The sequence below is a fragment of the Panthera onca genome, chromosome B2 (assembly GCF_046562875.1).
Source record: "Panthera onca isolate mPanOnc1 chromosome B2, mPanOnc1 haplotype 2, whole genome shotgun sequence".
Taxonomy (NCBI): Eukaryota; Metazoa; Chordata; class Mammalia; order Carnivora; family Felidae; genus Panthera; species Panthera onca.
This window is the reverse complement of record NC_138343.1, coordinates 2,199,601-2,215,050: the sequence shown is the minus strand read 5'-3', so window position 1 is coordinate 2,215,050 and position 15,450 is coordinate 2,199,601. Positions and strand designations below refer to the sequence as shown.

The 15,450-nt window shown below is 48.8% G+C and overlaps 1 non-coding gene across 1 annotated transcript; it reads left to right on the top strand.

Annotated features, from left to right (window-relative positions):
- Nucleotides 1–9,358: 9,358 nt before the first annotated feature.
- TRNAS-GCU (transfer RNA serine (anticodon GCU)) lies at nt 9,359–9,440 on the top strand. The gene has a single exon. It is a non-coding gene; the product is annotated as a tRNA-Ser (tRNA).
- The last annotated feature ends 6,010 nt before the right edge of the window (nt 9,441–15,450 follow it).

The window sequence follows — 15,450 nt, the reverse complement described above, 5'->3', positions numbered from 1 at the left end:
GACCAGATGTCATTCTTTTTTATGGCTAAACAGTATTCCGTTGTATTTATATACCAGTTTCCTCATCCAACCATCCCCTGATGGACACTGTGGTTGTGCCCGTGTCTTCGCTTCTGTGTGTAATGCAGCCATGAGCATGTGGGTGCAGATCTCTTTCTGAGCTCGTGTTTTCTTTGCCTTTGAAAGTGGGATTTCTGGATATGTGGTAGCTCTATTTTTATTTTGTTGAGGAACTTCTATGCTGTTTTCCATAGCAGCCATTCCAATTTACATTCCCACCAAAGTGAACAAGCGATCCCTTTCCTCCACGTTCTGCCAGACCCTTGTTATCTCGTCTTTTTGATAATAACTATCCTAACAAGGGTGGTTTGGATTTACATTTCCCTGATGGTGAGTGATGTCGAGCACTTTTTTTTTTTTTTTAATGTTTATTTATTTTTGAGACAGAGAGAGACAGAGCATGAATGGGGGAGTGTCAGAGCGAGGGAGACACAGAATCCGAAACAGGCTCCAGCCTCCGTGCTGTCAGCACAGAGCCCAACGCGGGGCTTGAACTCAGGGACCGCGAGATCATGACCTGAGCCAAAGTCGGCCGCTCAACCGACTGAGCCACCCAGGCGCCCCTGTTGAGCACTTTTTTATGTACCTGTTTGCCACCTTTACATCTTTGGGGAAATGTCTATTCAGATCCTCTGCCCATTTTTAAATTCTTAAACTCAGTTTGGATGTGTTTTTCTTTTTCTTTTTCAATCGCGTTGCATGGGTTCTTTATACCCAGGCACATACCCCAGAGACATTTAGTTCCGGACCACTGCAGTAAAGTGAGTCAAATGCATGTTTTCGTTTCCCAGTCGTGTAAAAGTTGTGTTTACACTATACTGAAGTCCATTACGTGTGCAATAGCATTGTGTCTGCAAAAACCACATGGATGCCTTAATTTAAAGATCCTCTATTGTTAAAACGTGCTAACCATCATCTGAGCTTCCCACAAGCTGTAACCACTGACCACAGATCACCATAACAAATAATACTGAACAGGATGAAATCAAAAGGTTGAAAACGTTGTGAGAATTACCAAAACGAAGTGAGCGAATGTTGAAAACATGGGCCAATAGCCCGCTGGACGCTCGGTTGTCACCACCTTCGCTTTGGGGGGAGAAAGGCAGTGTCTGTGACGAGCGGTAAAATGGAGCCTGCGGGTATTGGGGGTATTGGTCCCCATCAGACACATGATTTGTAAATCTTTTCTCCCATCCAGCAGGTTGCCGGCCCTGAGCCCCCAGCGCGGAACCCGGCATGCACCCGGTTTTCGGCCCGGCTTCGGGCCGTGTGGCCGCCCCCCACCCCCAGGTCGTCAGCACGTGGGGAAGTTTCGGCGGGGGGAGGGGAGGGGGGCAGGGCGACCTCCCCAGGCGGAGCCCCGAGAGCCAGGCGGGCCTCCCCTGTGCGCTAGCGACCCCCATCCGTGGCTTTCCGCTTGGACGAGAGGCGCTTCTGCTCTGGGAGCGATTTTGCGGCCGCGAGCCCCGCCCCCCACCAGCCTCTCAAACTCGCAGGCGGCTGTCAGTCTGTGACGCGGCGGGGACGGACCCGGGGGAGGGCTCACACCTGGTGGGGGAGGAACCCGGGGGGCGGGGGGAGGTAGGGAGGGCGCACCCCTGGCCGCGCGGAGGGACCCAGGGGAGGGCGCACACCTGGTCGGGGGGAGGAACCCGGGGGGCGGGGGGAGGAATCCGGGGGGCGGGGGGAGGTAGGAAGGGCGCACCCCCTGGCCGCGCGGAAGGACCCGGGGGAGGGCTCACACCTGGTAGGGGGTTGGAACCTGGGAGGTGGGGGGAGGAACCCGGGGGGAGGTGGGGAGGGCGCACCCCTGGCCGCGCGGAGGGACCCAGGGGAGGGCGCACACCTGGTCGGGGGGAGGAACCCGGGGGGCGGGGGGGAGGAATCCGGGGGGCGGGGGGAGGTAGGAAGGGCGCACCCCCTGGCCGCGCGGAAGGACCCGGGGGAGGGCTCACACCTGGTAGGGGGTTGGAACCTGGGAGGTGGGGGGAGGAACCCGGGGGGAGGTGGGGAGGGCGCACCCCTGGCCGCGCGGAGGGACCCAGGGGAGGGCGCACACCTGGTAGGGGGTTGGAACCTGGGAGGTGGGGGGAGGAACCCGGGGGGAGGTGGGGAGGGCGCACCCCTGGCCGCGCGGAAGGACCCGGGGGAGGGCTCACACCTGGTGGGGGAGGAACCCGGGGGGTGGGGGGAGGAACCCGGAGGGCGGGGGGAGGTGGGGAGGGCGCACCCCTGGCCACGCGGAGGGACCCGGGGGAGGGCTCACACCTGGTGGGGGGGAGGAACCCGGGAGGTGGGGGGAGGAACCCGGGAGGTGGGGGGGAGGAACCCGGGGGGCGGGGGGAGGTGGGGAGGGCGCACCCCTGGCCGCGCGGAGGGACCCGGGGGAGGGCGCACACCTGGCGGGTGGCCCTGAGGCCCGGGGTTAGGGAGGGGTGCTGGGGGGTCGTCACCACGCGGCGGTGCGGGGCTTCGGCAGCCTGCGGGGAGACCCCCCCCCCCCCCCGCCCCGCCTGCCCGGGGGAGCGGGTATGGCGGCACCGCCCGCAGTTCGCGCTCCCGCGGCCTCTGCGCTTTCCCGGGAAGGAGCGGAGCCGGGGCTCTGAGGCGGCACCTGGTGGTCGCGGGGCAGAGGCGCGGCCCGCGGGGGGCGAGCACTTCCGTGCACCTGCGCCGGCGCGCCCGCGTCCCACGTGCTGGGCTCGGTCGTGCGCGGGAATTTCCGCCAACGGGGGGACGAAGCTTCCCCACCCCAGCTCGTCCGTGTGTCGTCGCTCATCCGGTGTCCCCTCCGGAGTCTAGTGCCTCGTGTGCGGGGACCGCATCTGGCGTATTTTGCCATGTGGTCAAAATATTTTATTACGGAAAATGTTAAAGTTTTTTCCTTTTTTTTTTTTTTTTAATTAGTAAACTCTACCCCCAGCGTGGGGCTCGAACTCAAAACCCCTAAATCAAGAGTCGCTTGCTCTCCTGACCGGGTCAGCCCGACAGGTGTCAGGCTGTTTATTACAGAAATTTTTACACACAAAACAAAACAAGGAAACCTATAAAGCCTCCAAGTGCCTCTCCCACCCTCTCCCTCCCAGCCCCCTCTGTCTATACCATTTTCCTCCTATACTGTAAGGAAAATCCAGGTATCGTTATTTTATCCATAAAGATTCCAATGTGTAAGAGAAGAGAGGTGGGAATTTTAAATACCAGCACTGCGTATTTAGTGAGCATGTCTAGTAGGGGGGAAAGTGGCTTCTTCAGATGTCTTTGTTTTATTCTTTTTTATTTTGATCAGTGTGATAATTTTCTTAGAATGGCTTTTTAAAATTTATTTATTTATTTATTTATTTATTAAGTTGTGAGAGAGAGAAAGCGTGAGTGGGGAAGGAGCAGAGAGAGGGGGAGACACAGAATCGGAAGCAGGTTCCAGGTTCTGAGCTGTCAGCACCGAGCCCCACACTGGCTCAAACCCTGAGATCATGACCTGAGCCAAAGCCAAGAGTCAGATGCTCAAGGGACTGAGCCACCCACGTGCCCCTATTTACTTTTTCAACGTTTACTTATTTTTGAGACAGAGAAGGAGATGGAGAATCCAAAGCAGGCTCCAGGCTGTCAGCACAGAGCCCCACTTGGGGCTGAAACCCACAATGTGAGATCATAATCTGAGCGAAGTCCTGAGCTCAACCAACTGAGCCACTCAGGCTCCCCTAGAATCAGGTGAACAATTCCATTGCCCAAATTTGGTAGGTAGAGGTTTGCTTACATCATCAGCAGGACCATTTCCTTTTAAAGGATCAAAGTTAAGGGCACCTGGGTGGCTCAGTCGGCTAAGCCTCTGATTTCAGCTCAGGTCATGATCTCACAGTTCGTGAGTTTGAGCCCAGAGTGGGATTCTGGGCTGACAGCTCAGAGCCTGAAGCCTGCTTCAGATTCTGTGTGTGTCCCTCTCTCTCTGCCCCTCCCTCACTCACACTCTGTCTCTAAAAAATGAATAAATGTTAAAAAGTTTTTGAAACGAATGTAAGGGATCAAAGTTAAATACTGATTTTACTAATTTGAACATAATCTGCAATATTCTTCAGGAACAGAGTCACCTAGATGTTCATGCTCATAGTGATGTGTGCTATCTCCCTCCATTTCCCTGCTGTCATTGAATACCCTGCAATTGCCTCCTTAAAGTCTCCTTTCCCTGGACTTCATTTACTCTTTTACATTTAGCCTGGGTCCTTTTTCTGTCAAAACACACTTTCTTCTCAGAAGCTTGTACTTGGATCTTCAGGTTTCAAGACCAACCTGCCACCCTAGCTAAGAAGACATCTACAAATACAAGAGTGTCTTTATTCCAGTTAATATGGATTCAAACAAATTGGTTATCAAAGCTTTTGCGAGATTGGAAGTTTTCTTAAACATTTTCCCTATTCTTTTGAATAAATTAAACCATACAATTGTGCAGTATTTAAATAAATTGTCAAAAGAAAGAATAGAATCAGGGGTGCCTGGGTGGCTCAGTCGGTTGAGCGTCTGACTTCGGTTTGGGTCATGATCTCCCCGTCCGTGAGTTCGAGCCCCACTTCCCCCACTTCGGGCTTTGTGCTCACAGCTCGGAGCCTGGACCCCGCTTCAGATTCTGTGTCTCCCTCTCTCTCTGCCCCTCCCCCACTCGTGCCATGTCTCTGTCTCTCAAAAATAAATAGACATTAAAAAAAAGAAAGAACAGGGGCGCCTGGGTGGCTCAGTCGGTTGAGCGACCGACTTCGGCTCAGGTCATGATCTCACGGTTTGTGAGTTTGAGCCCCATGTCGGGCTCTGTGCTGACAGCTCGGAGCCTGGAGCCTGCTTCTGATTCTGTGTCTCCCTCTCTCTCTGACCCTCCCCCGCTCATGGTCTGTCTCTCTCTGCCTCAGAAATAAACATAAAAAAAATTTAAAAAAAATAAAATTAAAAAAAAATAAATAAAATAAAATAAAATAAAATAAAGAAAGAACAGAGTCATTAAAGCTGCAAAACAAACCAAGAATCAAATGATCTCCTGGTGAATTAGATATCACACACACACACACACACAAGTTCCAGAATCTTTACCCTTGGTAATTAAAATCTTGACTAGGGAGTCAACCACTCATTATGGATATAAATCTGATAATTTTTACAGTCTTTTAAAAAGCTAAATTCTTCAGCAAACTCTTTGCCCTTTGTCCAGGGTTTGCCTGGGGCTGAGGGCGCCCCAGGGAGGAGGAACTCAAAGGGGAGCTCAAAGGGGAAAGCTCTCAGCATCGAACTCGAACTCGGAGTGGTCGCCCTGCAGGCCCTGCCAGTGTGCATCTGAGTCAGCTGCAGGTGTATCTTGGATATATAAACATATCTTGGATGTGGTCTTTCAGAAATATTAAACAGACTGTATTCGTCCTCTGCTATGAGGCTTCAATACGTTCCCATTGTAGTTGGGGTAAAATTTCAAATCCTGAACATAGTCAATGCCTGTGTGAATTGGCCACACTGTCCCCAGTGGGCTCGCTTTCCCCACTGTCTCCACTGCTTACTGGGTCTGGCTCACACTGGCCTTCTCCCAAGCTTCCTGACCACGACCCCCCTCCCCTACACACACCTCTCACTCTGCCCGGAATACCCCTCACTTCACTTGCCCCTGCCTGTCCCTACACTGTCCTAATTTTATATTAAATGTCACCTACTCACCTAAAGGGTATCTGTTCAGAGCCACACTCCCTAATCTCCCAGTGAACGTGAATTCCCCCCTGTGATTGTTCTCATGCCACTCTGTACATTTTTCCTGTCCCCTAACAAAATTTGTGGTCATGTACTTACGTGTGTTCTTTGTTTAAACGTCTGTCTTCCCCCTGACAGTGTACGCTTTGCACGGGAAGAGAAAGGACATTTGTTAAATAGTTGTTGAGAGAACAGAGGCGTGGGCGGCAGGTGCTGTGATTTCATCACGCTCGGAGTTCGAGTTCGTTCGGTGGATTTGCGGCGGCCTCTCCTCCTCCTGCAACTACACAATATTAATTAAACAGGATCAACATCAAACACACGTCCCAAGCTTGAACCGTGAGTGCCCACACTGCTCAGTGATTGAGCATTATCTACACATGTAGGGAAGGAGAGAAAAACCAGAATAACAGGCACAGAGGACCTGAGACCATCTGAAGGATGGTTATGGGGGAAAAGGGTGGAGACACAGGGTTAACGCAGGGTGCCTGGTGGAAATCCCACTCCGACCGTTTGAGAGCAGGTAGTGATCAAATACCTTCCCGAAGATCAAATGCTCTCTCTGAGGAAATGAAAACTGCATCTCGGATCCCCACTGAGAAGAGATGGGGAAGTGGAGCCCCATCCTCTGTGGTTGGGTGAGAAACAAGAAATGGGTTTAGGAATCCGGTGGGAAGACAGCCCAGGCAGGAGCACAATTCACTGTGCTATCAAATATAGTGAGAAGGCTGTTTCCCACTGTCCTGAAGACGTCTATGGGACCCGACCTCTTACAAGTGGCGTCCATCAGCTTGATCTGTAAGATGTTAAGATGAAACTCCTTCCTATCATATATAAAGATTGCTGGTAAACCTAGTGGCCATTTCTTTGTATCTTCATTTCTGAGCAGCATTTGGTGCTGTTCACCATGCTTTAGCCTTTAAATACTTCGTTTAAATTTACCTTTACCTTTTAAAATGAAATCACTGGGGTGCCTCCGTGGCTCAACCAGTAGAGCATCTGGCTCTTGATCTCAGGGTTATGGGTTCAAGCCCCAGGTTGGGTGTGGATCCTTCTTTAAAATAATGTAATTGTTAAGTAACATATGGTTAGAGAAAAAGTGAAATCTTGAAATAAACCTTAATAAAGAACATTGAAAAACTCAGCTGTTAACAATTGACACACATCCTTCAGGACTTTTTTTTTTTTAATTTTCATATCAGAGACTTTTCAGAAATTGCAAAAGGTTCGTGCCCAGTATATAAAAAATAAATGCCAAATAAATTTTGAAAATATTGGGATATGTTAAAAACTCTTCAGCTAACTCATTAAAAAGAAATGCACAATTGTTGTGTGATGCTTAATAGATACGTAGGTGTAGGTGTAAATACTTCTGTGAGGGTAACGTGGAAAGTCGAAGTTTGGGACCTTGATAAAATTGATGCTGCAGCTAAATGGCCCTCACTGATATTAAATATCTAAACCAGGGGTGCTTGGCTGGCCCAGTCAGTAGACCGTGTGACTCTTGATTTCCAGGTTGTAAGGTGGAGCCCCACGTTGGGTGTAGAGATTACTTTAAAAAATAAGAAATATCTGGGGACACCTGGGTGGCTCAGTAGGTTGAGCATCCAACTCTTTGCTTCAGCTCAGGTTATGATCTCAAAGTTCAGTTCATGAGTTCAAGCCCCACATGGGGCTCTGTGCTGGCACAGTGGAGCCTGCTTGGGATTCTCTCTCTTTGCCCCTTCCCTGCTCATGCATGTGCTTGTGAGTCCTCTCTGTCAAAATAAATAAATTTTAAAAAATTAAATAAAACCCCCTTTTAAAAATAATAATAAATACCTAAACTCATTTTATCACCTAAAATGAAACACAGTACCAAAACAATATGAAAATGCTATACATACGGTTCTACAATTTGCCTTAAGAAAAAGTAATTGGGAAAATATTTGTAAGTTACTACATGTAGCTCTGTGTTGTTCTTATTAATGACCACAGACTCCTCCAATGTTATGCTTGATCATAAAATTATTCCATTTGTTAGGCATTGGGCAGTCTCTAATATTTAACTATCAGAAGTAGCCCTCCACTAAAATGTAGGTAATGTGTGTGTGTGTGTGTGTGTGTGTGTGTGTATTTTTTCACACTAGTGTTGGTATTTCTCTAGCAGAATTCTCTACTAGTGGGCTGACTGTTGGGTTAAGGAAGGGTATGAACTTTGTAAATTTAAATAGGTCTTACGCAATTGTCCTTCAGGGTGGTTGGACCCGTTAACACCTGCATGGGCAGTATTTCAGAAATCTGAAGTGGGAGTACGGGAGGGAGAATGAGGTTTTAAGGGTCCTATCCCCATGTACAAGTTAGCTGGTGCACTTCAGTTATGTTCATTGACCATCTGATGGTCTTCTGTGCATTGACCATACCTGGTGGGGTTTTTAAATTTTTTTTTTCCTACCGGGTTTTCTTTTTCTTGTTGAATACAATTTCATGTAATTATTAGTTTATTTATTAGTCTGAAAACAACTTACAGTGTCAAAGACTTACACAACAATTACTGTTTGCAAGATAATTTTCTAAGCATTTTATTGATATTAACTAATATTCATCAGAACCTTATGATAAAAAAAAAACTAGGATTATTAACCCAAGAGGTTTAATTAATTGAAAATATCCTTTGTAGGTATCTTGACTCTGATGCTCAGAGTTTGAATTAAATGTAGAACATTTCATCCTGCATTTAGCTACAGTTACTGTTTGCTTACTCCGGCATTGCTGGACGGGGATGATCAGAACGCACACACGATTCCCTGCCCTCCAGCTGAGGGAGGGTGGTGTCCATGCCGCTCCTCCCCCTCCCCTGGGAATCGTTCTGAAGTTGCTGGTGGGAATGGGGTTGCCCTTGACTCTCTGAAGAGCGAGTGTCCCCGCAGAGGAACGGGAACGACGGTCCCATTTAGCGGCGTGGATGCAGTAGCCCAGGACGTAGTTTCGTGCTGACCGGAGGGATTCTGAAATTCGGAGACCGCGGAGGAGAGAAAACCACTCCCCGCAACACAGCTGAGAACAGAGCTAAGAGATTGCACAGGGAGGGAAAGAAGCGCCAACATTTTGGCGGAAAAAGCACATCTTCCCCCAAAGCTCTGCACTAAACAAGCACCAGACCCTCAGGAGTGCGGCAGGAGGGGAGGGGGGTGCAGATGAGAAGTGGGGGCCGCAGTCAGAGATGCTCGGGACGGAGCCACACCTGCACCCCCCCGCCCTGCAGGACGGACCGCGACAGGTGAGCGCACCTGGTGCCCAGCCGGATGGGCCTCCCCGCACGGACCTCCCCACGCCCGCCTCCCGCAGGGACCTCCCCGCACGCTCTCGCCTGCCCGCTTCTTTCCGAAGCCCATTCTCGCCCTTGTAGGTCAGCGCCCGGGCCTGGTTCCACCTGCCGGAGGGCGTTTGCCCCCCCGCGCCGGGGCCGTGGGGTCCGTGTCCTTTCAGACACTTGACTCGGACCGGGTGTGGCGAGCAAGCCAGGGAAGGGCGACCGGACGCATTGGGGGAAATCATGGAGTGCAGCGGGGAGGAAGAACTAGAACAGCCTGGGTTCCCGTGCGACGAGGTGGCCGAGTGGTTAAGGCGATGGACTGCTAATCCATTGTGCTCTGCACGCGTGGGTTCGAATCCCATCCTCGTCGGCTGGCTTTCCCTCCCGTAGTGTCGCCCTTCCCAAGCGATGCGTAGGTGCTCTCTTTTGCAGAGTTAATTCCTTACTCTCCACCCAGTGGAGTAATTCCCTCTAATCCCGCCCCACCCCTCCTTCCCCGCCTTTTCGGTAGCTCTTCTCCTGCTGGAACCTACTTGTCAGTTGAGTTAGTAGATTCACGTTTCAGCCTCCCGCCGAATTTTCATTCCCTGACGAGTTCTGCTTAGAAAGGATTCCCCGCTAAGGAAACGACCGGATAATTGAGCACCAGAGAAACATGATGCCTAACAAAGAGGAACTGATAAGATTGTCTGCCGAGTAACACTGTAACACTGGACGCCGCGGCTTATTTAAGGCATTTTCAAACTAATGTTATCTCTACTGCAGTTTTCATCTGTTATTTATACTAGCTTTAAAAGCAACCGTTATTTCCTAAGGATTCCTGTCTTTGACAAGGAGGGATATGAATTCTTAGAGGTATGACCAAACTAAAAGTCACATTCCCAGTTAGGGCTAAAGATTTCTTCCTGAGGGGAGCAAAGGAAAACGTTTGTCTTGTGTAGTTTCTACTGTGACTTCCATGTTGGCAGAAATTTGGGGGGGGGGGGATAACATATTTCTTCATTTAATTATTTCCATTTTTCCCAAGACACATGCTTTTTCTTTATTTTTATCTTTTTGATTAATTAACTTAAGGAAACTCTATGTACAAGGTGGGGCTTGAACTCACAACCTCAGGGCTGTATGCTCTACCCACTGAGCCAGCTGGGCACCCCTATTATTTCCATTTTTGAGAAGTTCTACAGCCACATGATACAAAAAGTATAAAAAGCTATACAGCGAGTTTTGTCACCATTTACTGTCCCCACCAGCAGGATGCTATTAGCCCTCATGTATCCTTCCAGAAGCAAAGTATGCATGTGTAATATTAAGCTGTCAAGATATATCATTAAATGAAAAAGAATGTCGTGCAAGACAGTATGATGATGCCTGTAAAAAGCAGTCCTGTATCTATATCTGAATAGATACACCATTTTGCACGTGTGTGTATCTGCATCCGTGTATAAATGTCTAGCAAGGCTGTGCTGGGCTGCACGGTGTGTGCATTTGTGAGATATTGCTATTTTTCCTCCATGGGGGTTGTACTGATCTACACTCACCACCAGCAAAGTGGAAAGGAGACCAGACCACTCGGGCTTGTGCAGCCCTATAAGGGGTTGGAGGGGAGGGTTGTTATTTCAACAAGCATTATCACATCATCTAAATGGAGACACAACCACATGCAGTGAGAAGGAAATGTTTAGGAATCCTGAGCTCTCATACGCTTGGTGGCCTTGGTTTATCACAGAATTTGCAGGTAACCACGGGCCGTTTATCAAGTGGACTAAATATTTAAGATTTAATGGAATTTAGGGATTGATGAGGTTGAACCTTTGTGTGGTTTGAGGGTAGAACTCCTTTGACTGTTTTATTAGAATGAAGTTTTTAGAGGTCTAGGTCAGAGGTCTGGATGGGATCACCGGATTCAAAGCAGTCACCTGGCATTGTTGTGGTTTCGAGTGCGTCTCCCCCAAGCAATAGCATCGTCATCCCCAGGAAAGCTGCTAGAAATACAAACTCCGGGGCTGGGGCCCAGTAACGCGCCCGTTCTCAAGACCTGCAGGCAAACCTAATTTGTGCCACAGCTACTTCTGTTTTGTTTCAAAACGCGGTTGAGACCTGGTTTCTTGGTGCCCATCTTTTCTCCCCAGGACCCACGTCTCTCCCATCCTTCCAACATCAACATGATGAAGGTTTATCCTGAACCTTCGGGGCTTTGCCTGGTATAATGTCTCCCACCCCTACTGTGGGCCATGTCCTAGGACCCACAAGGCGAGCTAATGTGGCGCGAAAGACATCCGCCTAAACCATCAGGGACAAACCTGTAAAACGACAAAATCCGTTTATCGAATCAATGTAGCGACGGGAGACCCCAGAGGAACGAGAAATGCGTTCCAACAAGGGGGGTGGGGGTGGAGGAATGGCCTTTGTTGGGGTCTGAGTCCCTGGAGCAGGGCTCTGAGGAGCCTGGGGGACGGAGGGAGTGGGGGGAGCTGGTCGGTGCCTGTTTCCCGGAGGGTTCTCTGGGGACAGGGCACTGTCATCAGAGGGCAGCGGGGCCGGGCGTGGTGGGAGGCAAGAAGCCCCTTTCCACCCCTGCCGCAGGTGGGCCGCAGGTGGACCGCAGGTGGACCGCCGGTGGGCCTGTTTCCGATGAGTGGCCCACTTAGTGCACTTTCGTCTGGCAACCCTGATGGAGCGCTGGCAGGCCGGGGTGGGGGGTCCGGGAGTCCCCGGCCAGGGACCACCCCCTCCCCCCCCCACTCGAGGACGCAGCTCCGGGCTCCGAGACGACGTTGTCGCTCCCTGAGGCTGAGTCAGCGCCGCGCATGCGGAGACCGGACGCCAAGGCCGCAGCGTGCACCCGGGTCCTGGTTTGTGACCCTTGCGGCGCTGCTCCCGCCGGTGGCGCCTACTCAGGACGTCCGCTCAGGACACGCGCCGGAGGGGGTTTGGGCCAAGCAGACTGGAGCGCAGGTGGAGGCGGAGACAGGCGGAGGACCAGGTGGCCTGGGGTCCGGCTTGAAGTCGCTGTCACACACGTGCGGTGGGAGAGGGAATTGCCTTCGGGAGGGCAAACTGGAGGGTTACTGATTATCGCCACTTAAAAGGTAGATCTCAAGGGGCCTGGGTGGCTCAGTCGGTTGAATGTCAGACTCTGATCTCACCTCAGGTCATGATCTCAGCTCTTGGGCTCGAGCCCCGCAATGGAATTCTCTTTCTCTCTCTCTTTCTGCCCGTCTCCTGCTCTGTCTCTCTCAAAATAAATAAACATTAAAAGAAAAAGCTTCATATATTGTTGACTGACCAAAGATATGGAGAAAGAGGAAAATCAATTTCTCTACACGTGAGTCTAGGTATTTAATATAATGCCAATAAAAATTAACATAGAATTTTGTTTTCAAACTGGGTAATTGCTTCTCAAGTTTATGTGAAAGTAAACAAGCATTAATAGCCAGGAAAATTCAGAAAAGAGTAACAAGGAAAACGCAAGCCTCTGGAATTTTAAAACATATTACAAGCTACAATGAACAAAGTACTGTAGTATAAACAGGATAGAAAATCCAGAAGTAGGCAATATCAATATTTAAGCATTTGATAAAAATGTCATCTCAGGTTACTAGAGAAAAGATAAATCATTCAAGAAATGGTACTGGGACATCTGTGTCAAAATCTGAAGAAAAAAAAAAGTAGAGTGTAGTCCGCACTTCACATCTTACACCTGGATCATTTCCAGGTGGTTCAAAATTTAAGTAGGAAAAAAGTAAAACTGTGAAAGTACTAGAAAAAAACTACATGAGAATTTTCTGTTATAGTCATCGCACAAAGAAGGCCTTTCTTATCACAGAAAACATATAAAATTAGTAAATTTAACTTAAAAAATTAAAAATTGCTGTAAACTAAAGCCCCCATAAAGAAAGTAGAATGGAAATATTACAAATTATCACAAAGGTCTAATTTCCTTAGTATATGATGATTATACGAGTCAAGAGAAAAACGAGCACAAGTAGGAAAAAGGGAAAGGGTGTAAACAGAAAGTTCACAGAAAGGAAATGCACATGAATATTAATGTACTCATGTTTTCATAATTAAAATGCTAGTTAACACTACAATAATATACCATTTTTTGCCTATGAGCTTTGCAAAGATAAAAAATTTGGTGAAGATTTGGGGTGGCATCACTTTTAGATATTAGAGAGTTGCAGTTTTTTTTTTTTTTTTAATTTTGTTTCGATTTTTATTTATTTTGAGACAGAGACAGACAGAGACGGGGCGGGGGTGGGGGGCGGCCTCCGTCCAGCAGGGGGCGCGGCCGTACACCCGGCGGGGCGGCGCGACGCCGGCAGTCAGCTGCATTTGGAGGCTGGTTCTCATCTGCAGAGCCTCCAGCATCTCGATGGGCACCCCCTCCCCCTGCGGCAGGGGTTCTGGCCACACGACCCATGGGATGGGCTTTGTCCACAGTGATGTGGAGGGCTGCACGCGGGGGGACGGGCAGAACGCCTGCTGTGTGTGTGTGTGTGTGTGTGTGTGTGTGTGTGTGTGTGATGGGGGCGCTGGCCGGGGGTTGAGGGGGCAGTGTGTCTCTGCCTGGTCGGCGGGAGCCCACCGCTGCGCCCACCTCCCGGACGGGGCCGCCTTTACTTCTGGGCTCCGTGTGTCCGGAGGCCCAGGCCCCCACGGGACTGGGCGGCGTGGTGACCCTGGCTCTGAGGTTGGACACCTGCCTGCCCTTACTGGGCGAAGGAGAAACCGCTGAAGGTGTTTCGTCCGAAGCCATCGGTCATCTGGGGCAAACACAGTTTTAAGAAAATCTGAATTCGGAAACAGTTACTCCCAAGGATTTATGTGTTTATATATAATGAACACCATATACGCACCTACATTTATAATTGTTCATTTTGCCATATTTGCTTTTTCTTCCTCTGCTGAAGTATTTCGAAGTAAATTATAGACATCATTACACATAACACCTTTGAATACTTCGATACCCATCTCTAAAATATAAGGACATTTTCCTATGTATCTATATCATTATCAAAGTCAACAGAAGAAAAAATTCACAGGGAGAGTTTTTTTAATGTTTCACATTTTTATTTAAGTTCTAGTTAGTTAACATATATTATAATATTAGTTTCAGGAGTAGAATTTAGTTATTCATCACTTACCTATAACACCCAGTGCTCATCGCAAGTACCCTCCAGAGGGAGACTTTTCAACATTTGCCCTTTTATACTTCTTGTATTTTGAATCTGTTGCTATGTAACGTATTCAATAGATAATAAATTTTCAAGCTAAAAATAAGTTGAATGGGGGGCACTTGGGTGGCTCAGTTGATTAAGCGTCTGACTTTGGCTCAGGTCATGATCTTTGGGTTTGTGAGTTCAAGCCCTGTGTGGGGCTCTGTGCTGACAGCTCAGAGCCTGAAGACTGCTTCAGATTCTGTGTCTCCCTCTCTCTGTCCCTCCCCCACTCGCACTCTGTCTCTTTCTTTCTCAAAAATAAATAAACATTAAAATAAAAAAAATAAATTGAATTGGATCTTTATTTTTTTCTAATATTGTATTTTTAAGTAATCTCTACACCCAAGGTGGGGCTCAAACCTCACAACCCCCAAATCAAGAGTCACATGCTCTACCTACTGAGCCAGCCAGACACCTCTGGATAGGATCTTTAATACTTAAAATTGACCAGAAAGCTATGGGGTATGCCCAAGGTAGCATTAAAGGACAGGAAAGAAGGATTCACAAGAACCTAGCTGAAAGTACAGATCTGGGGGTGGGGTGCATCTGGGTGGCTCAGTGGGTTAGGTGCCTGACTCTTGGTTTGGGTTCAGGTCATGATCTCCCGGTTCATGAGTTTGAGCCCCACATCAGCCTCTACGCTGACAGCTAGGATCCTGCTTGGGATTCTCTCTCTCTCTCTCTCTCTGTCCCCCCACTCAAAAATTAATAAATAAACTTAGAAAGTAGACTGGGGGGAAAAACACTTCATTTCAATGCCCAACTAAGTTAGGGCTGGTGTGAGCAGAGCTTTCATCAAGTCAATACCAAGATGGTGGGCATGGAAAGCCAATGGAAATCCAAAAAAAATGTATCGCTTTGAAGCAGTTTTGTTCTCTCCATTATAGAGAGAGTCCAATGTAATCAACAGGTGACTGGCTGTTCCAAATGGAATGTTACATCATACCTAGGGTTCAGAATTGATTGGTGACATCCATAGAGCAGATGAGCTTGCCCACGTACTTACTGAAACTATCTTGGGTTAGGGAAGGTTCACATGGGACATCAATATTGTTATACTTGATACATTTTAATCCTCATACCAGCTAGTTCCCTCAATCTGTTTGTTAACAGTTCTCCAAATCCTTTTCTCCATCTTCTTCTTGTTCTTCTTCCTCC